The sequence below is a fragment of the Columba livia genome, chromosome 6 (genome assembly GCF_036013475.1).
Source record: "Columba livia isolate bColLiv1 breed racing homer chromosome 6, bColLiv1.pat.W.v2, whole genome shotgun sequence".
In the NCBI taxonomy this organism is placed as follows: Eukaryota; Metazoa; Chordata; class Aves; order Columbiformes; family Columbidae; genus Columba; species Columba livia.
Window position 1 is genome coordinate 19,901,786 of NC_088607.1, and position 23,752 is coordinate 19,925,537.

The window sequence follows — 23,752 nt, forward strand, 5'->3', positions numbered from 1 at the left end:
TGAACTAATGACTGATTCTTTATTTTTATTTAATATTAATTAAACAGTTGTCATAATAAATATGTTCAAATATTGGCTCAACTAGTTTTCTGATGGCTAAGGCAGTGGTTATACGATTCTTCTTGTTCAATCAGTGACCAACCAGATCATCAAGCAGTACAATTTAATGCAAACCACTACCACACCCCTGTCTACTTAGACAGAAAGCAAAATTCAATGCTTTTGTGGATATCTGTGTCTAACCTAGCCACAAAAACAAAGCTGACATCAAATCTAGCATGAAGCCAGAGTGGCACAAAAAAATTATACCCCCATTTGGCAATAAAATCATATAATCCTACCAAATTAATGTCACCAAGCAGAGCAAGTGCCAGTGCTTTGCACCATGTGGGCACCACACTTTGCCTCTAACACAAAGGGCCTCAAAAGTGGATTTATTGTATTATTGCAAGTATAATATGTTTTGTTCAAATGTCTGGATAGCCCATAAAAACCTATGACAATCACCTGAATTAACAGGGCATGGATAAAGTTCAAATTATTTTGTTCAAGGATTTCCTGGCAATCATAAGTAATGCTGTTTGGTTGAGTCTGCATGATATGTTACAGAGATATCCTGAACAATTCAGATGTATCCCTGCAGCATTTTTTGCAGTGTCTTGGCAAGGCAAGGGTTCTTTCTTTGGATCTGAGCAGTATTTTTTACTGCCCCTTCTGAAGGGATGAAGATTTAATTTCAAGTTCTGATCATTAAGGGTGGAGCAGGCAGTTACAGGAATGCAAGGAGGAATAACAATAACCCTTCAATAAGCAGAAATATACATAAAATCTTTCAGAGGAGTCAACAATTTCCACATACAGAGCCCTAACTAATTTTAATGCATGTACAGCAATGGCTGGGTGCTAGGACCTCAGCCTAGATCCCTGGTCCAACTTTGCAGGCAAGCTTCAGATCTGGTCTAAGACCCTAGTTAGCATTTTAGCTGTATGTCAACATACTTGGGAAGAATTTGATGACATATCAGGCTCAGCAAACATTGATTAGGTATTTGGTTACATGATCACTTGCTGTTATTTTCACAGAACACTGCCTCCCAATATACACATGAACAGTAAATATTTAAGGAGGTTACAAGCAACTAAAACCAACCACATTATAAAAAATGCCTGACCAACAGAGAAATAGGCTGCCCAGCATCTCCATAGTAGGATCACTACAAACCTCATCTTGACTTCACACTCACTTCAGGGAGTACTATGCCTGTCATAGCCACTGAACTAATAGGTAAATTAAATCATTACCTTTCTTGTTGCTGCACCTGTCTAATAAACCATTATTATGGCATCCTGACAATTTTATTCTGAAGTGAGAAAACTTCATTTGCTTACACCCTGGTTCTGTTTTCTAATTATCCAGATCATGGATAGTACAGATTGTGGACTCTGTAAATGAAGTTGAACAGGGGGAAAGCACATACTTTGTTTGAGCAGCCATGTTCTCCCCTTCCCAGTTCTGCCTTGGTTTGCTCTCTTGTTGCATATTTTTCTTACCCTTTCTGGTACAGAATAAGACTTATTGCATATCTGCTCCCCCTTTAGCGCTGTAATGCATGATCCCCACTGGCAGTGCTGGTTGCTACTGTAACATCTCAGATGTGAATAAAAGTTCCTGCTGGTTGAGGCAGCTAAAGGAAAGCTGGGTTAAAAGAAAAGCTCATGAAACAGCTCTTCACTTTGTAACCTCTGCTAGATAATTTTCACTGAAGCATTAAGTAAATGTGCTTTGCCATGAGTTCAAAGATGACATAAACAAGGTGAACAAGGCAACAAATTCTGCTGATCCCTAAGAAAGCCTCAGTTACCCAGTGTGCCCTGACAGTTCATTAAACAGTGACTCTTCCCGAAGTTAATACATTTGGTTTTATTTGGCAGGATAAATAGCCTATCAATTGCTTCAGCACATGTTTCTGAGAATCCTGAAAAAGAAAACAACTGCTCCTGAGAGCATCTCCCCTACTCAATCTGCTCAGCCAGCAGAAAGAAGTGGATGAGGTTACTAAAAAGTCACTGCTACAACCTTGCACCTCATCACGAGGTCCCTTTTGCCGGGGAAAGGAGCACAGAAATCCACAGCAGCCTAGCAACTGGCCAGCACAGCAATGGGAGCCACTCACCTTTAAAAACACAGCACACTGCCAGCAGAGCACTTGCTGCCCTCTTTTCTGCCACCAAAAAGATTTTCTTCTTCAGACAAATTGATTCAATAATGGTATCACAACAATGTGAAGATGAGAAGCATTTGCGTGGCAAAAAACAGAGGAATGGCAAGTACAGCCCCACCAGCCTGCCCATGGACCAGGAGGTTGCTTTTTTCCTACCTTGTTCAGCTGCTCCATTTACTGTGCTGATGTACCCGAGCATCTCTATAAATGTTTCCTCACCTGCCAGACAGTTTGAGTGCTTTTTGAAAATACTCCATTTGTAGAAGGATACGGCTTCAGCCAGAAGAACAGGCACAAGGTCAGGTTAGTATCACAGCTGTCCTGCCGTGGGAGCACACAGCCCCTAGACCATACAGGGGGTCTCACCCCACTGCTTTTTGCTTCTTCACATTATCCTGGCTGCCCAAAATTAAAACAGCTGCACATTAAGATGTCTTTGCAATTTTTTCAGAACTGTATGAAAGGATTTTTTACAGTTTATCCCAAAGGAGTCAGCCCAAATACGTATACCAGCATAAGCAAGCACAGAACCCAACACTTATTTTTACCCTATTGGTAATACAGAGATGTACATGAGAGAAGAATTTCTTCTCTGTTTAAAGATGTCTTTGTCCAGCTTCTAAATAAAACCAAAGTCTATGCTTTCCTAAGAAGACTGGCAGGCTGTTCCACTGAAATTGTCCTTGCGCAAGCCAGTGAGCCTGAGGTATAGCTATACAAGCAGGATACACATTTAGCTTCTCAGATCTCCGTAAGTTCAGTACCTCTCCAGCACTGTTACAAATTGCTAAAAACAAGAACCATTTAACTGAAAGTTAATGTAGGGAATTGTGCCAGAACCAAAGTAAATAGTAGTAGTAGTAGTAGTAGTAGTAATAATAATAATAATAATAATAATATTTTTAAAACAAACAAAAAACAACCCGACTTTTAGTTGCTGTCACAGCACTAACACAAGACAGGTTGTAAGCACTTTTCCCAGTTTTTTATGTATAATATACCTGCGTGAATTTGAATAGCTTACTCTGCAAATCTTTAAACTCTTGCATTTTTAAGGAGCAGTTTTCCTATGATACAAGATAAGAGAAACATTAAGAATGTATTTGTATTTTAGTAGTACTTTGGGACTTCTAATCTGAGAGCAGGTGTCACGGTACTAGACATCATGCATATATCTAATTAAACTTGCTCACCATCCAAAAGGTATCAAGACAGAGAAGATTAATCCCGTCAGACCCCAGCTTATTAACACCCATAACTATGCTGAGCAGCAAGTGTTCTTCATTTGCTTCGGTTTGTGTGTATGAGAGAGGGAGACGGCTGTTGAAGGGAGCATAGACCTGGTAACAGGAGAAGCAACATGAAAACCAAAGGGATGTTAAACAGCTGGTAGCAAAGGGAGGTGCCTGAGGGGTCACAGATTAGTGAGGTGGCACAAAAGAGGGACAGGAGTTGAGAGAACTCCCTTTAACCAAAAGCAAAAATACTCAGCGAAGAACATGAAAAAGAGGATAAATAAAAAGTAAAGGTTGTAGAACAGCACAACATCCATTAGTTTCTCCCCCACTGAGAAGCATGTCACTGGGAAAGAAGGAGCTGTGCTGGCTCCTGCAACAATCGCTCTGCAACACTGGATCCTTAATTTGTCAAATTTGCCAGAAATTGCTAAAACAAATGGCATGGTTAGAGCCCTAGCAGAAATAGTTACCGTCTGCTGAGTTGGTAGCACTCAGATGAAAAATGCATTATGAACTGCTCTTTTCTCTGGAAACCGTTGTATGAGGCTAACAGAAGAACAGCAGCCTGACAGAAGGGCTCTACAGCAAAAGGTTAAGCATGTTATAACAGAAACCTTTTGACCCTCTAACATAGTTTCTGGCTAGGTTAGTCCTTAAATAATCTAAGATAACTGTAGAGGTTAAAAATATACAAAGAAATATATTTGTAGGAAAACCCCTTTGCACAGAAACTTGACTTTAGCTTATTAACACCACCTGGGAATGTACTTTTTTGATCAACATTCTGAAAGGTTTTTAAACTAGTAAGCACAGTGCTCACCATTTCACTTTTCACTGTGATGAAAAGAACAGAGGGCTCCAGTACTTTCCTTGAGCACACGGCTGTTATTGACATCTAAGCTGAGCCCATCAGAGTGTGTACACTTAGCAAGGTTCTGGTCATGCATGTTCCATCAAACACTTATTTCTCCCCGACAGGAGAATGCTGCTAATGACTGATAGCCAACAGCTATGCTGCTGGGGGCAGGGCATAGTACCATCACTCTCTCCATTTTAACATCTTTCTTTCCCCTTCCTGCTAATAAGGGAAAATGGTCAAAAATTGTTACAAAAAGTATCAAGAAGCCTTGTAGGGAGGAAACAAACAGTCTCTGCTGACCAGTAACTGCAATTATACAACAAGATTTCTAAGACAATGTTTTGGAATTTTTGACGTTGAGGGGTTATTGATGACATATTGATACATATTGAGAGCATAAGATAATGTCAGAATTGTCTGATGCTTGTTGTTTCTCTAGTATCCCTACATTTAAAAATATTTCTACATTTTCCTAATATTTCTAATATTTATTTCTAATCATTATTTTTAACACATGGTAATTAGGCAACAGTTGTGGAAGGTTTTTTGTTTGTTTACAGAACTACTTATACGTTTCTTGATTTATTGTGATTATCTGCCATTTTTTAGATTTATGACATACTATTCATGATGATTAAGCATTTTGTTAAGCAATTCTTGTTTACAGTTAAATTTCAGTATCATAGAATCATTTCCGTGGGAAGAGAGCCTCAGGATCATCAAGTCTGACCATAAGCTAACCTAACTCTAGCACTAAACCATGTCCCTAAGAACCTCATCTAAACACCTTTCAAACACCTCCAGGGATGGTGACTAAACCACTTCCCTGGGCAGCCTGTTCCAATGCCTGACAACCCTTTCCATAAATAATTTTTTTTCTAGTATCCACTCTAAACCTCCCCTGGCCCTCCACTTGAGGCCATTTGCTCTTGCCCTACCACTTGCTGCTTGGGAGAAGAGACCAACACCCTCCATGCTACAACCTGCTTTCAGGTAGTTGTAGACAGCAACAAGGTCTCCCCTCAGCCTCCTTTTCTCAAAGCTAAACAGCCCAAATTCCCTTGATTTCCTGAATTATCAGGCACTTATTAATATTTCATTATATCCTAAAAGAAATATTGACATGCAACCATAATTATTTTGAAATGCTGAAAAAGGTTTTTATTCAAAGTAGTCTCCAGCTGACACTTTTCCTGCATCTGGTATATTAATTTTTCCTTCTTCAGGAAAATTTTCCCTGAGAAAGAACACCACTGCAAAGCTGCCATAGAACATGTGGGAACACGACATTTTTTCTTAGACCATTACACAGTCAGTCTGGAAATCACTACTCTCCCCTTTTACAGATTCTTCACCTCAGATTCTACTTCGGCAATAGCGATCCAAAAATCAACCTCTCTTAGGCTAGCTGGAGGTGACCTGGCAAAGGAGATACCAAGTAAATGCTCATCTGATCCCTCCAGAGAAAATTAAGATGTCATCAGCACCCCAGGAGTGCTCAGGCACCAACAGTGCAGCTGTGCCTGGATAAAACCAAGTGGGTGAAGACTGAGGAGACATCTTCCTGCGCACACCTAGAAGTGCCAAAGGACACCCAAAAGCTCTTGTTGCTGCCAACTTTTGTGCCTCGTCTCTAAGAAGAAATCAACGCAGATGGGCACCAGCTCCACCACAACCCCGGTTCGGGGTCACAGGCCGGGGAGGTGCTGGAAACTGTCCTGCAGTGTCCTGGGAGAGCAGATGCCCAGCACTCAGACACCCCTCAGTAGAGGGAAGCCAAAGAAGCAGGGGGCAGGACCATGGGAAATTCACATGCCCTCACCTAGAAATCTCAGTGATGTACTTACAGAAAATGTACCTTACTTTGAGCTCTTTCAAAGTTCTCATCTTTTCAGCTCTTCTGTTTCTGGAAAAGCCTTATTCAAGTTATGCAAAACTAATTTGGTTTGTAATGTCCTTGAGGTTCCTGGCTGTGTTTTAGTAAAATGAGGAACTGCACTTCAACAAAGACATCTTTTTCCCCTGTTTTGAAGTGTTCAACAATTCACAAGAAAAAACACTTGTCACTGTTTTCGAGATCTGAGCCTTACACAAGTGCTTTCTAAATAGAAAGGAGATGACTATTTTACAAAACAAATTTGGTACCTACAGAACAAGCTATCCAGAAGATTGCCTCTATTTATCTGATGTTCTAGGGCTGCTGTTAGCATCAATTCATCATCTTCTCTTTCAATATGCAACATTTGTTTGCAAAAACTAATCAGGCATGAAAAGGCAAGGCAGGCTATTTTTTTTGTTCACACAAGCTTATACTCTGAAACAAAGCTATTAGGATACTTAATGCCATACGTGCCCTTCTAGTGGACAATATGCACCCTATGATAGCAAATTGTCACCGTGACCATTATTTTTCTTGACAGGTTTTCAGCTGAAATGTTGAACTCTAAAATTAAGACAGACCTACTATAATTTCAAAGTAACTATTAATTTTCCCTTTAATAACAATAATATATGATTATCATATATACAATGCTGCATTAATATAATCCCCATCAGGAACAGAAGAAAAGTCTCTAAATACCGGAAAGACAACAGTTTAAGATAAAAACCAAGATGTCTGCTATGTCCTGAAAGAGGCTTCCAACAAGCAAGTACTGATGGATGTTGCTTTACAGCAGGGGTGTCAAACTCATTTTCACTGGGGGCCAGATCAGCCTCGCAGTTGCCTTCAAAGGGCCAAAGGTAATTTTAGGACGGTATAAATGTAGGACTAGTTACTAGTAACTACTCCCCGATGAAAATGAATTTGACACCCCTGCTTCACAGGGTTAGGTATTTCTGAGAAATCATTGCACAGGTCACATTTACTCTATTTAAAAAAGCATAATATAGTATATTCTGTGTATTATAGAAAATAATATAGCCATAGGTATATACCAATGAACACATCTCTGCACAAGAAAGCTTATAGGTGTGTCACTGTGCACAAACTTCAGAAAATAACAAAGGGAAGCTACTAAGCTGGGAAGGAAACTTCAGATACTAAAATGAAAGACAAGGAAACAGATGGAGATCAAGAGGAAAAATCCTTAGCGTGCCATAAAAGAAAAAAAAAAAGTCTCTGACCAGGAAGAAGGTATTTGACAGCATTCACATTGTGAAAATATGCATCTATTCACAAGTAACAGTTTGTCTTAGTGAAATCACACACTGAAAGTTAACAAACAACCGATATGTCTTGGGCAGATCAGCACATTCTTCATGTTGTATTCCATTCAGTCTCACCAGGCCATCCATATTTCAGCTAGATACTTAATAGCTTATTTTAGCTTTTAGGGAATCTTCACAGCTTTGAGAAAAGTGTCTCAGGTTCCCTCTGCTGAGTGAATACCGGTGCAGCTGCTTGGTTACATCATTTTCAGCAATGATCCACAGAACTTCCATGCTACTTAAGCATGCACATGTTCTAATTAGTATTGCAGCCCAGAAATACAGTTTCTCAATTTATGCTAAAGAATATTTCTCTTCATAGAGAATGTTTTTGTTTTTTTAAGTGAGACATGAAAAAAATCTGCCTGTCCCATTAAATATGTTTTACCTCTCCAGATTTCTGGCTATTTTAATTCTTTAAAAGTTAATTTTCATTTTCTCTGGTGTTCCTATACAGCTCCTTACCTTGTATCCTCTTGGCTCCATAGACACAGAACTTTCAGTAAGCAGAATATTAAAACAAGTGTTCAAACATGCCTATGTTCACATTTAAGAAATGGAGACATAATTGGAGAAAATGCTTAAAAAAAACAGCTGACCACAAGAACCGTGGGATTAGCTTAACTCACAAAAAGCATGAGACCAAGGACTCTGCAGCAAAGGACTCAAGGGTGTCTCTGTCAGGAAAACTAACCTGTAAGTAGGGAGGACGGAAGTTTTACAGAAGAGAAGTTTGAGTTATGTTAAGTAATGAGACAGTACATAGAAAAACAGGAAACCACTTTCCCTAGATTGTATCATGTTTGCCTTTTCTCTCCAACAGCTACGCTGAAAAGGCAGACAGCTGTAAAAGAAAGAGAGCCCATATGGAGCAGCAAGACAAGACATTAAGTAGTCATCCTGTTAAATGTTAGACAGCAATGATAAGAGAGCCCATAAAGAGTGACATTTCAAAGGATTTCAGAAGGGGGAAAAGAGAGAAAGAGATTGATCCTATCTAAGACAAAAAAGACCCTAGAAATTTATCTAAGAATTGGTCATAAAAGAATTGATAAAAACGCTCTCTCTCTTCTTCCTATTAAACACAGTCCTAATTACAGCAATTTATAACCCCAGCCCCCAGAACCAGCCCAGCCTGCCAAATCTCCTGTAAAACACCCAAACACTCCTATCAGCAAGATCTCAAATGGAAACACTTCAAAAGCAAACTACGCAGACTCTGTTGCTTCATACCACAGACCAACTACAGCCCATTCGTCGCATCATCTTGTACCGCTGTATTAGCAAGTTTATAACACCAAACACCTGGCTAAGAAATGCAGGAAAATATTGTAGAAATAAGTATAGACTTTCAACATGGTACCATTCTCCAATAGGATTTAGGAGAAAGATACAAAAAAGAAAAAAAAAAAAAGTAATCCTGGCTACTCTATCTCAGCTTCCTTATTGATGTCACTGGTCAAGGAGCCACTGTGAATAAATGCATTTGCTAGCTGTTCAGATTGGGCAGTCATACGAGTATCATTTTGCCAAAGTCTCACCACTTGTCAACCTGGGAAACAAAAAACAAGAGACTTAAAAGGAGGGCTCAACAGTTATCCTCTTATCCTGTTACTCCAGCCAGCCTTGTAATTGTCCCTTAACTAGATCCCATTATCAATAATCCTTTTAGGGGGATCACTTTCACTTTAAACGGTTTATTACGTGGATGACAAAAGCAGCAAAAATAACTCAAGAATGATCAGACAACAAAAAAATTACATCCAAAACCAATGTTTGTATCTTGATACACAGGGGATTATATTCTTTAAAATCTTCTCTAGGTGATATTAAGTCTTTTCCATGAAAGACAACAGGTTCTAGTGATCTTTTTGAAAAACTTCTATTTACAGTGGAAATTCAACCCACATAAGGAATAAACTATAACTATTATGACAGCATTATTTAAATTGCATCTTCTGAAGTATTTGAAAGAGTAACCTGGAGTATCCCAAAGAAGAGTTGTTACAGAGAACTGTTGGTTCATCCATAGGTTTCTCAGCTAAGACATCTCTCACTAAGCTAAGTCTCCTTTTCCAGTTAAGTAACACCTGTGTATGTTGGTAGCCTGAAAAACACCTGCAAGATGTTGCTAGCAATGTCCTCCTGTCAGCGTTCCTGAAGAAAGCTTTGTTGCATGCTCCAAATCCTGCATTGTTAGATCTTTTTTATTTTTCAGCAGGCATTTTACATTAGGGCAGACTGCATTTGATAAATTTTAAATTACTACAAACAAATCCTATCCAACTTTTTATCAGTCCTCAAGTGCCAGCTGATTTCCTTTTCCTCCTTCACAGCCACCCTAGAACACACTCACTTGTTTCACGCATTATCCTGCCTGTCACCACCTTCACATCTTCTGTTGTGTTTGTGGGGTTTTTTCTTTCCACTTTTTCACCACCCAGTTTTTATTTAGTCCTTCAGAGCCAAATGCATAGTCCTTCCCTGTCAGGAGGCGTTGATATATTGACATCATTTACATGCTTGTTATATTCTCTAGGAGTGATAAAACTAACTTTTCTAATTCTCAAGGAGTTAGTCCAAGGACTAGCTTCATGTACCAGGTTTTCACAACTCTCTCCTAAATCTTACTTTTGCGTTTGGATAAAAATAAAAGAGTCAAGTTGCCTACTAAAGGAGTCCACTGCAAAACATCTCTGCCAACAAGCCCAAGTTGCCCATTCAGAAGCTCTCATTTGAAGTATTTTTTGTCCCACCCTTTCTGGCAAACAAGCTGAACTTGGAAATTCTGACAAGTGTCATTTTACCATCAGTCACATGTAGGCTGTTTCTACATAGTGTGCATCATAAGCAAAAGGCAGAATTACATCATGTGGGTTGCAACTCCCCGGAGATTATACTCCATTAACTTCATTAAGAATAAACTAACTGTGTGGGATAATTTTATTTATTTTTTCCAACTTGCTACTCCATCAGGCTAAATTAAATGGACACTGATAGAATGAGCTCTGACCACAAACAAGAAAGAGATAAAACACTGGCTTCATGCAGAGTAGAGAATGCTGTATCGTGCAGGGGATGAATCACAGTTCATCCTAAATATCTTGCTCTCTCTTGCACTGCCTTGTTTTACTGCCCTACATACTCTGCATCTGGATCCCTAGGCAAATCAATATGATAACTGTTCAAAGCCTGGGATCAGTACTGTGCACCACTGAGCTAAAGAGCTGGGTACAGAAATAACAGTGCTTGCTTCTACAGGAGGCCAGCTCTGTTTGGGATGCACAGGGATGTCTCTGCTACAAAGGTTTTGTTTTTTCCCTGCCAATTTGCATCTTAGACACATGTCAATTTGCAAAAATGAAAATGAAATTTGACCAATTTTATCGTTCTGCAATTACATCCTGTTTTGACTGCTGAGATTTTCACATATTTAGGGTGGAAGCCAGGTCCTTCAACACATAATGGCAAAAATTGTGTCTTTTTGCTAAGAGTTTGAGGGCTCCTTATACAACCGTGATGCAGCATTCAATACGTTCTTCATCCAATTTCTTTGCTGTCATCAAGTTGCATATTATGGCAGCTGCATTTCCCAAATTAAATATTTGGGTCACTTTTAATACAAAATATCAGATACACAGAGAAATAGTCTAAACTGTTTTAGATGAGGAAACAACATTAATTCCATACTTAATAATGAAAACAGCTTCTATACAAAAAGGCCCAGATGTCACCAAAGCACAATACTAATATTGCTCAAGTGGAGAAATTACCTGGTCTTTGTATTAATTCAGTCCCTTCAAAAGGGGAAGCGCTGCTCCTCTCAGCTAACTTTTCTTGCTCAGCTGATTTCCATTTCAATGGAAAAGGCACTTTTGCTTGCTATTGCTGGTATCATGCCCCAAGGACCATTCAGACTAATTAAATAAAGAAATGCTATTACAGCAGTTTAGCAAACAGAAAAAGGGAATCAAGAAGCAGAGGGCACTTTATGAAGAAGTTTCCCAAATGCCCATTGCCTTTATCCAAAACGCATAGTGTTGGTTTGAAAAGCTGCTTCTAATGAGAAGTGTAACAACATCTCCACATTCAAATGGGAATACAACATCAAACCAGTTCCTTAAGTGTCAACTCAAAACATCAGGTTACAAACTCAAAAATTAACCCATATTATGAAAAAGGCAGCCCCTACGCTACCACCAAGGTCAGTGCTGCAAAATGACTGAAAACCAGCTGTTTTTGAACATTTATTGAACATTGATGCTGAGCCGTGCTTGTATGGGCAAGGCTGAAGGTGACATCCCTGGCCCAGGAAATGTCAGCCTCAATAGCTGAGAGACTGGATGCAGCTTTTCAGTAACAGAAAGATGAAGATAGCACATGTCTTGCAAGCAGAACCATTTGGGTTTTGTCTCTTCTCATTTCGGCTCTTCCTTTCCCTGTTCTTTTAGTAACTTTTACAGGGAAATAAAGGTGATGAGCTTGAAGGATTGATTACAGGGGCCTCCAAAGGAGCGGAACAAACACCAAGCTAAGAAATTATGAATCCAAATACACTGGTACATTGGGGAAAGCATATGAGTAATGCATCAGATTTCATGTGGGATCACATAGTCCCTTGCAGTATCAGTAAGTGAAGATGGAGCAGAGAGGAGCTGGGGCAGTGACCACAGACAAGCAGCACACAGCCCTCCACTAACAGCTTCTCAGCTGTGCAGCAACCAGCAGGTTACCTGAACAAGCTTCAAACATTCCTCTGTCAAAGGAGCTTGATATTGTTAAACGCAGCGACTTGATGAGATAAGCCCTAAAATGGACTGAAGGAGGAGATACGTGCCTGTCTCAATGGACTAAACTAAGAAGTTTTGTGTGGTCTCCAAGAAGCTCTCAAAGCCAACCAAGTTTAAGATGTGTGTACAATGAACAGTCTAAGACATGACTTATTAAGTACTGTAACAGCCCTAAAAGCACTGTGGCCAGCAGGAAAACCATTTGAATCAGGAGGGACACATTAAATAAGAAACTCAATGGCACCATAGACTCTGAGAAATCCCTAGAGAGGCAAGGGAAAGATCCCACATCCCATATTTGCATTTCACATCTGGGAAATGTGAGTCATCACATCCACTTTTTGAGAAATCCAGAAACTGCAGGAAGGAAGGAAGGTAGCTTTGAATTTAGGAGGAAAAAGAAAAAAAAAAAAGTGAAAGACAGAAGTCTGTTTCAGTTTGAACAAAGGGAGAAAAAGATGTCAGCACCATTCTGCTGAAGACTAAGGATGAAAACTGAATTCCCAACTTCAAAACTAGTTTTGGGTCCTATTCAGAAAAGGGGATGCAAGAGTTTGTCAATTCTTTTCAGTTTTTGTACTCAAAACTTGCCTCTACGATCTTCTGCAATGGCTGGAAAACACTTTCATTTTTTAAATAGCCAATGTTTTCTTCTTCTATTTGTCTCATATCTGGAACTTTGCTTCCAACTTTGCAATCAAGAACTGAAATTTCTTTTACCATGTTTTCATCTGCCCTATTAACTAATGCTTAAAATGAATTCAAGAGAATCTTCCAAACATTAGGTACACTGTTACCTGTGAAGAAATTGAGTATAAATGGTGTACATAGGCAAGAACACCAGCAAACTGAGACAGCTGAGGAATCCCAGAAGTTTGGTCACATCTCTTGGCAAGCTATATATATAATTTCAATGATATCACCAAGTGTCAAGATCAGAAGAGATGTTTCTCTTGACAAGCACAGGCCAACTCTCATCTAGAAGAAGGAAAATTTATAATTCCCAGTCCCTCCCAGATCAAATTAAAAACTTGAAGAGTTGGAAAGGGTGACAAATTAGTTCTCCATAAATAACCTACCAGTGAGTTAAAAGAACAATAATGTACATTATAACTAAATATGCACATATAGCCTAGGGCTGCACATTACCATTATTTCTGGCATTGTTATGATGATCCTCTGGCAGCAAATAGTGTACTTACCATTGAAAAAGCATTCAAGGACAATATTCCCCAGAAACTGAATAGGTTCTTGTGACAACCAGAATAGTTAATGAAAACAATGTTTAATAGTGAAAAACAGCCCAGTTTATCTCAGGTGTTTTGCTTTTACATTGTTTTGACTCTGTTCACTTAAATAGCATTACCCAACTTTTGCTTTGCATCAACTTGCAAACCTGTTTCCTGGTGCATCCAAGTGTGGAGGTATATCCACAATATGGATGAGATGTACAACGCATTAAAAAAAAAAAAAAAAAAAAAGACAGTTACTTCATTCTTCTCTGTTATTTACATAACACTCTGAGACAGTATTCACATCAAAGCTCAGGAAATCATCTTACAGTAAAACAGCAGAAAAGGAAAAAAAGAGACAACAATCCTTCAGTGAAAACAGGTAACATTGTCTAAAAACAAACACTAAAGACCACTTCATTTACTGCCTTCTCATTTCATTATCCCATCAAAGGAAGCAAGCAGAAACTAATAAATATGACATGTAACACAAATAACAAAAAATGCTGCATCATTTAAGTCCCAAGGAAAAGCAGCAAGAATATCCTGCTTTGTGGATGACCTGCAATTATCTAACACTGAACTGCATCTGAGAAACAACTATTCGGTGGCATTTGTATTGTATGCAAAGTAACTGATAGAGTTTCGCTAATGGAGACTAAGTTCATACCAACTCACTAATAAAATATATTTTCTCATTTCCCTCAAGCCAGTTCCACAATTCTCAGCTGCCACAGGCTCTGGGGAAGAAGTCTGCCACAAATTGCTGGCTAATCTTACCACTGAATAAGTTATCTTGCTTCTGAAGAAATGATCTGTTGCCTCAGGGGCCTGTACAGCTTAGAATGCTAGAGAGACAGAAGTGATAGATTTTTGCCTTTGCAGTGAAAGGAAAGACACTGTCTGTGCCTCCTGGCTATACCTGCATTCTACAGGATCCTGATCTGTACTACCACGGGGTCTAGGATGGTGCCAGGCAGGTGTCATCTGAGCAGCTGAGCATCAGCACCAGCCTGCCCTCCAGTACTGAAAAGGGAGAATGCTTCTTCCGAAAACAGAAGGATGAGGGACCTTAACTCCAGAGATTTTGCACTCAGAAGATCACAGCTTGCCCTGCATGTAGTTATATCCAGCATCCCACAAAGCATAAGAGAGACAAGGCGACAATCCAGAAAAACAGTCTCCATCCAGAGCAGCTGAATTGGTATATAGTCCTATTGGCAGAAGCCAATAGGATATATTGGAGATAACTTCCACTTATCACATCATGGCAAGTGCAGACAGCTTCCAGAGAAGAAAACAAAACTCTCTTTGCAGTTCAATAAGACAAATAGAAAACATCTTCCTTTTCAGTGAAGAAAAATTGAGTGATTAGCCTGGATGTCTTCAGTTTTGGTTTTAAAGAATTCTATCTTTCCAAGTTTCTCCATATCACAAGCCTACTGCCTGCAGGCAAGCTGGAGCTTGCAGTTTTACTGCTCACAGCCACATCAATATATGTCAATTAATACAGGCAACAATATAGTATATGAAATATGTATCTGGCTCTCATAAAGCTGCTGGCAAGAAACCACTTTCCTCTTCAAAAGAATGGATACAATGAAGATTTCCTTTTTTTTAAATCTGCTTTTTCACATCTACATGTGACTCTAAACTAGACTGCAGTTGTTGTTACTCACCGTAAGACAAACAGTAAGGCAAACATATTTTTCTTAACTGTAAGACAGTTTCTTCTTTTAGGTTAGAAGAAAAAAAAAATGTTATTTTTTTCTGTTGAGTAAAGACTGTAATAGCAAGTAATTACTTCTTTAAGTTCTGTGAACCATCATTCTTTAAATATGCACACATACTACACAGAAGTTGACGTACTGAAAGTGGCTGCAATAGGATCATGTGTCTGAAGTAAGAACAACTCCTGAAACAATGCACAAAAGCATCAATGCTCTCCAGACTGAAATAAGTTACAGCAGATTATAGAAAGCTTATAGTCCACTGACTTTTCAGTCTCACCGTACCAATTAAAACTGCTATTTGCCTGATCACTTCTACCATTCAGAATTAAACAGGAGGTCTACACTACATTCAAGAGCATATTTAACATATATATGTACACATAAAAGAGTAAATTGCATGCAGGTGACAATTATGCTCTCATGGATTAGAGGTGCCCTCTAAGGGGTGGTTTAATCTTCCTTTTTAGAATTTTAGTTATCCACATATCCAGCTGAATATAATCTGATTAATAAAACTCATATACTTAAGATGTCTAGGTCTATTTTCCAGAAAAAAATGGGCTTTTGAAACACTCATACTGCAAGACAGAATAGTACAAGAAATGCATCCTGAAGTTGCACAAACACATAGCTGTATAATACAAAAGTAAAATCATTAGGTGAAAACTCAGAATTCTAAGAGAAATACAGAATCATTTCTTTGTGTATACAGCCAACGGCATATGCACACAACTGCATTAAGATATCTGAGCATTCACCAACATTTTCCAAGCAACTGCCATGACCACATCATCTGTTACTGACCACAGTTTGATAAGCAATTACTTCTTTCTGCAGCAGCAATGCTGACAGAAACAGCCCTTACCTCCTGCTCCCTGCTACACGTTACCTCCTCTCAGACCACCTTCTCAGCCCTGACACAGCCACCACACAGTCAGACAAGTCAGAGTTAAAAGTAACTGATAACCAAAGAAGAAAAGACGCTTCTGAACCCCCGGCAGTTCCCCGATGTCGTTCACCACCAGCCCCACAAGCGGTTGTACTAGTACAGCTCAGAGGGTGGCAGGGGGCTGCTTACGCAAGCACAGCTCTCTAAGGAAACATGCCAAATTTCTCCCTGAGGAAGCAATTGTGCTTGCATCAAAACATCTGAAAAATCTTCCCCCCCCCGCGCCCAGTCTGCAGGATCTTGGCCTGGGAATACAGATCCCTGGGGTCTCCTAGTCCCCTTCCTTAAAGTTGTGGGCAACAACCAACCCAACAAATCCAGTCAGTTGGGGGATCTACTGTAGCGAGCCACTTGATAGGTAATACAGCTTGTGGGTGAAGTGAACATGAAAGCTGGGGGGAAAGAAGCTTTCTGAGGTTTCCCCCCTTTATCAGGGAAATCAATTCTGATAAAGCTCTGTAAAATAAAGCTGCACACTGTGCTATATTGTCTTTCATTGTCACTTTCCAACTTGAGTTTTAAGCAAAAGTTAATTATTAAGTTTTAAAGGCATTGACCCGGAAATCCGTAAGGGAAACCTTGAGAAACCTTCCATTAAAATACAGCTGTTGCACTCTTGCAAAAGCTGGAAAAGTAAAAATTAAATATAATGCAAGTTAATAAATATAAAACAAAAGCACATTAAATATATAGCTTAAAAAATCATGTGAAAAGACAATAACAGCTAATGGTTTTAGCTGATTAACAATACGGCCTTAACTGAGGCATAATAGGATAATTCTGGGGAAAATGCAATCCCGTTTCACTTCATTAAGTTTCACTTTGTCATTGAATTTTCCAGGGCTAACGGAAATGTTTCCTCATTGCCTCTGCAGAAGTGGACTTACAACAACAAACAGACTCAGCTACCCTGACCAGCTTGTTAAATTAATGAAATCAATTCAGTCAAAAGGCCATCATGCAACCCCAAATTCATCCCAAGTACCTATTTAACAACTTACCTCTAGAGATATTTAAAAAGAACATTTCAATAAATGAGTGGCAAATTATCAGAAAGCTCAAAATAAGCATAATAGGCATTGTATCTTTTGACTTTTTTTTTTGTTTCTTTTTTCATTGAACAGTTTCCCGGATTTAATAAGCCTTCCTGTGAACACAAAATCTCTTGTAAGACACATGCCTACAGTACCACCTAGCCTAAGAATATTATTGCACACCCGGTTAAGTCTCGCAAAGGGGCTAATTATTCTTCTAGAAACAAATTATGTTAATGTTCCAGAAGTATCACGGCTGTTCAGGATAGTAATCACCGAGATGAGCCACTTTCACAGCTGACTCTTGCCGTGGAAGATCACATACCAGGTCTTGCAGTCTATCACTGAGCAATGTGCACCTCAGTTTTCAGAGCTCTTTTGGGAGCCACCTACACAAACACACACACGGCTGCAGCCTGTGCAAGCGACTGCAGGTAACAGGCAGAAGGGTCCGTACACTCATAGACACATGCAGGCAGCAAAGTCTCGCTCTGCCACCTCTTACTGCCCTTTCTGAACAGGTACATTTTTTTTCTGCTTATGCAACACGAAAAAATGAGAATTAGGTTTTCCTCATACCACCTAGGACCTTGAAACGCTGTTTATTCTTTAACTGTCTGACTAACATTTTATGTAACCAACAGTTTATATGTATGTATGCAACTATACAGTTTCTTAATTTAATAGTGGGGTTCATTTTTTTAACGTTTCTGCAGGTCTAGGTTCCACGGTGCAGGCAGGGCACGAAAGCGACCCAGCTGAAGCCTTTCCGGAGCGCTGCAAACCGCCTCCGAAGTGCACCGCGCTGCCCGCCCCGCTCCGCACCCCCGGCGATGTCCCCGCCGCCAACGCGGCACGGAGTACCCCTTTTCCCCCCAAACCCAGCACAGCCCCCGCGGCCTTGTCCCTTCTCTCCTTACAATCCTGGCTTCGAGCCCCGTGGCCCCCGCGCAGCCCTCACCTGCAGGCTGCAGCCCCCGCCCGGCCCGGAGCCCCCGCGGCGGCCGGAGGAGCGGGGCCGCCCCCGGTCGGTGTGCGCTGCCCCCGCGGGGGTGGTGACTCCCGCGGCCCCGGGGCGGGGGCCGGGCTGAGCTTTCCACGGCGAGCAGGGCTTTGCTCCGCTGGTCCCGCGACGCACGGGGCAAGGAGGCACCGCGATTTCACCTCCGCTCCGCAAGGAGCTCTGAGCCCACGGGAGCTTCCCCGGCCGCCTTGGTCGCCCACCGTGTCGGCTGCCAAGGGAAAAGCCGCTAGCTGCGAGGGCGGCAGCCGGTTCCCTTCTCTCGCTGCCCCCGGCGCTGCCAGCTGCGGGACCCGCTGCGCTCCTCGGGGCGCTTCCCCTTACCGTGGCTCCGGCTCGGTCAGTTGTCATCAAAGGGACCATCCCTCCTTGCGTGGTACCTTCACCAAGATGAAAAGGGAGCCTCAACAGTGCCACGAGTGCTTTCATCGCATTAAGAGGTGTTTTGTTTTGTTTTCCACATCAAGGCAAAGCCTATACTTGGATTTCTGGATCAGTGCTCTCAAGCATTTACAGAAGGTATTCTTAAAATGTTCCAAAGTCAGGCAATGCTCAAGAGTGGAAACAACACCAAAACTTGTGCATGTGGACGGCCTTCTGTCACACACACCGGCTCTGCATGCCCTTTACAACATTAGGAGTCATGCTGCTGCTGCTTGCTAATTTTTAAATTTCCAAACTCAATTCAAAATCCCAGAGCACAGGAAGGACTTGCACAGATTTCAGCAGGCTTTGGACCCTAGACTCTAGGAACAAGTTTCAAATTCCAGCGGTCTTTTGTTTATCCAAGGAAGATAAACTAAGTGGCCTGCTGAATATTGCATGGGTTTTCAGACAAGATCTGGAAAACAGCAGGTCTTTGCTCAGAAGGGACATTAAACATCCCGTGACACTTTCCATGAGAACAAAGATGAAACGGGACCTTTTCTTACCCTTCCCAAACACTTGCCAGACAACGGCTGCCTGGTTCCTGTCTTTCACCCAGGACCTTGCTGCCTTTCAGCGCTGCTATAAAGAACAAGTGCAAAGTTCCCAGGAGAGCACAAGCAGAGCCAGAGCAGAGAGCATCTGGGGTGCACATGCCACACTGTTCTTCCAGGGTAAGTTTAAAATCCTTTAATGTAAGGAAGTACACACAATTTGGGTAAGCACAACAGCTTCAAGGTGGATTATTAATTGGGAAAGGCTCCCCTTTCCAAGTGACAGAGCAAGTCTGTACAGGACAGTGACACGAGGTGTCTTGGAGATGCTGGTCTGCAAGTTCTTCCCCTTCCTGCACACTGTGGGTTGAAGCTGCATCCTGGGCAACCCATGCCACCTATGCACATCTTCCGTAGCACAAGTACTCCCTTTCCTATGGCAGGGTAGCTCACAGCAGCTGTAGTGAAAAGGGGCTAGGTGTTACCCCATCAACTGTTTGATTAACAAAAACTTGTTCTCGAACAAGAAAAAAGTGCAGCTCTTGCTTTCTTGATGAGATTTTAACTTTTTTTTTTTTAATCTTTTTTACAGTTCTGTAATATTTTGGAAGTATCTTTAACTTTACCTGGAATAAATTGTGCTTCATATTCAAAGACTGTCCTTGCCAAAATACACTGCTAACATAATTGCAAGAGGCTTCCTTTGTACTGCATGACACTGCAAGATAATGGTCAGCTCTCACAAGATGACACGTGCATTAAGCTACCACCCAAGAGACTGGAGATCTCAGCATCGCAGCCAACTTCCTCTGCAAGTCTGGCTGGCAGCATCTCTATGACAACTCCTCATCAGCGATGGGAACGACAATGGTTATCTATGTTGGTTGCTGACATTTTGATATCTAGGTCAACAAGAGGTAGTGCTTTCCTCTTTGTGGTGTGGAATGGATGTGGTCAGAGCACCACTACCACCTCGTGTATAGTATGTACCAGGAATACACAGAGAGGCAGTAACACCACTTGTACTCTTCTGGCCTGGCCACTGGCACTGTAACAACTTTAAAACACACTTTTGCACTATTCAAATTTTATATAAATTCATTTTCAGCACTGAAGTATCACAGCCTAGATATCAGCAACACAACATGCATGACTTCATTTGACTTTTTGGAGCCATACTAACAATAACAGAAAAACACGGGTTTGAGTTACATTCATGTTTTACACATTCATGACAGGCTTTCTCTTGTCACTGCTAGAACAGATTTTTCTCACGCGAGTTACAGCTGCTGACAACCAGATAACTGATCCATTGCACTGCTTCATCTAGTACTTCGGCAAGCAACACAATATAACTCACCTACAACAACCTTAATCCCTCCAGGGTTGCAAGACCATGCAGGTTGCTCGTCTAGAACTGCTGTAATAACAATATCAAAGGAGTACATTCCCTCACCTGGAGTGCCTGACCAGGCAAAGACAACACAACCAGAAGGGAGTTGTTTTGGTTTGGACCCTATGCAAACAGGAATAATACCTTTACACTCTTTTACAGCAATTTACACTCTTTTACAAACCACCAAAAATAATCAGAAACTCTAACACTATAGAATTTAACAGGTAAGATCCATGCTTTTACAGTTTGGAGGATGGTTAGATGCCACGGTACAGTTGATGAACAGCCTTCCTATGCATGTATGTTCTTAAAATACGTTGTTTAATTTAACCTCTATATACAATTATCTATTGGAAACTGAAAACTCCACTACCCCTCCTTTCCTCTGCCCTCTTCTTCCACCTCCCTGGTAGAGTCAGCCAACAGTACTGGAAATATACTCAGAGTAATGTTTCAGATGGGGTCACTAACATTTGGATATACAAACTTTGGCATCCTGTAGTCAAGGGCACACAGCTTCCTTGACAACTCTGGAAATTAAGCCAAAGACATCACAGGCTGGACAAACTGTAGTCTCTATGGTTCCCTCAGTTCCACCTTTGCAGATACAGTCCAAATCTTGCCATCTCCAAGGTGAGAAGGTAAAGTACTCACTTACTGCTTAGGAATGGAGGCTTCTTTTGGAAGTTGAAGTAAACTTTGTCTTGTTTTTTGTGTGTCACTAGGACACACGAGGCTTCAGAAGAACATCAGGAGACTGTGATGAATTCCTTAAAATACACGGCTGAATAAGTCATATGTGGGACCTGGGTTAGAAAAAAAAGAGAGCGTGTAATCATTATTCCATGGCCGCCTTACTTTTTGTACACACATAAACAATTGCTGGAATGTAAGACCGTCATACAGCATCAGACCAGATGCGTTTAACAGCCTTGTTTCTAATGGCACCCAGAAATAGACAAAGTTACGTCTTGCAACTTACTTTGCCTAAATAAGTGTATCAGGATCCAGAATATTTGGAAATTTTGGCAGAAATACCTCTCTTTCTTGATATAAACTAAGTACAGGCAGATCAGTACTTAATTTTAGTTAACAAGAGGATGATTCATGTCCCTTTAGTGATCGCAAGCTTCCACATTTCAAACTTCTTTCCTTGCTGCTGTTTATCTGAGGTATTCCTTCTGGTCTATGATTTAAATCCTTGGTCCAAGCACATGCAGTAAGCTTTTTGGACATATTGTGATGCACGTATTTCACAAAGATCAACACTCCAGCTAGCCAGCGTTTTCCAGTGCAACAATTTCACTTGAAAACACAGATTCATCAAAACAGGTGTCCTATGGAAACATGGTTCTCACAAACTTTTGGCTATACAAAGGCAGGAGCTTTTTAAAAAAAAAAATCTCATCCATCACATGCCTTTCTCTTGGCAGCCTGCTAGGCTTCCCACTAGCAGGCTTTTTTATTATTATTATTTTTGTGGGAAAAAGGAGATTTCAAGATGTCTAAATTTAATCTTGCATCAGAAGAAAAACTTAATTACATGTTGGAATTTTTCACAGCATGGGAATAATAAATTTGAATTAGTTGTACTTGGAAGTAAGCCTTTGCACAGCCATTCCAATCTCTCTTCTATATGCACTTGACTGTGGACCAGAAGCTTGGGCTATTTCAATCCATACAGGAATCTGCCACCTAATATGGCCTTTAATGTTGCTCTAGTTTGAGGAGACCTAACTGTTTCCATGGTTCTACAACTTTTCATGTCATTGTTTTTCTTCTCCCTGCTGCATGATGAGCATGGCTTGCGGTGCTCTTCTGTAGAGCTGCTGTTAGCAGCTCACCCTGCTCATCAACACCCTCACCTGTACCAGCTCCTGGGGAAAAGCACAAACTAAAGAAGGCTGCTGAGTGGGGGTTCAAAGCCTGAAGGCAGAACAGGTTTTCTTTATCCTACTCCTCAAACCAGCAGCACACGACACCAAGTAAAAGAAGATAGTGAGCCACCACCAATTCTCCAGACCTCCACAGCGCAGAAAAGCAGTCACTTGGCAAGAATTAGCTGTACCTCAGACAAAGCTCCAGCTGGCGCTTGCTGACTGCTGGGGCTTTCAGGGAGACCTCCTCACCCATCCCAGAGTATGCCATGCCTCCAGATGGTTGGGTGGTTGGTTTTGGTTTTTTTTCCCGCCTCCAGTTAACCTGTAAAATACACAGCTTAACAGCTAGGACTACTTCCAATTCAGTTTTTACTAGCTAATGGTGTTTGTTGTGTTCACAGGCTGAAGGAAGAGTTTCTTTGCTTTAAATTTTACTATACTCCTTTACATAAAATATGCCCACCGATAATATCTACTGCAAACATTTATGGAGTTAAACACAGAAACGATTGTCATTCCACCCAGAGAGAAAGTTACAAGCATCAAAGATTTCTGTTTTATTTGGAGTTGTACCAGATTAGTTCCAGGGGCACTTATGCAACACACAACCTTGCAGCAGGTTTTTTTTTGTTGTTTTTGTTTTACTCTGAGTGTGCAAGGTGTTGAGGTGTGTGTTTTGTTGTGTTTTGGTTTTTTTTTCCTGAGTTAAACATGTGTGGACAGAGATCTAAGCCAGAGCCAGCTAAAAGTACATCAGAAACTATCTGCTCTGCACAGCAGGATATTTTGATAAACATTATGATGTCAACTCTCCACAGCCTTGAATTTCAGTACCAGCCTCGCATTTCAGTATCAGCCTCATGGCTGGAAAGTTGGACAAGCTGCTGCCATTCTGATAGAGAGATAGTTTGTTTCCCTGTGGTCACAGAGCAGTCGCTGAGCAAGGTGGCCCATGGGCTCTCAGAGAGGCATTGTCAGTGTGGGAACTCAGGAGCCCTTTCAAATGAGAAGCAGCGTTGTGAGAAGGGCTTCCCCAGGGAGCCATGGGGTGCCCAAGGTGGGCAGGGGGATGTGGGTATGGGCTGGCTGTGGCTGTGCTCCACAACGTGGGAACCACACCAGCGGCAGGAGGTGCAGGGGCCAAAACTGGGCTGGTGATGCTGTCTGGTGGGAAAAACAGCATCAGTGCCTGACCCTTCTTTGTGCTGTTGGTACCATCTGGTAGGAGAGGTTTGAGGCATAATCCCTTCAAGGGCTAGCAGGTCAGC

General features: G+C 41.1%; 1 protein-coding gene across 5 annotated transcripts in view; it reads right to left on the reverse strand.

Annotated features, from left to right (window-relative positions):
• Positions 1-19,037, reverse strand: part of SLC16A12 (solute carrier family 16 member 12) — a 34,698-nt gene extending 15,661 nt beyond the window's left edge. Inside the window, exon 1 of one of the 5 annotated variants that reach the window (XM_005502997.3) lies at positions 18,613-19,037. The gene's annotated coding sequence lies outside the window, so the exon portion shown is untranslated. Of the gene's footprint in view, positions 1-16,149; positions 16,346-18,228; positions 18,563-18,612 lie in introns of those variants that run through there. The other 4 variants (XM_065067427.1, XM_021288351.2, XM_065067426.1 and 1 more) reach the window with 4 other exon arrangements.
• Between the last annotated feature and the right edge of the window lie 4,715 nt (positions 19,038-23,752).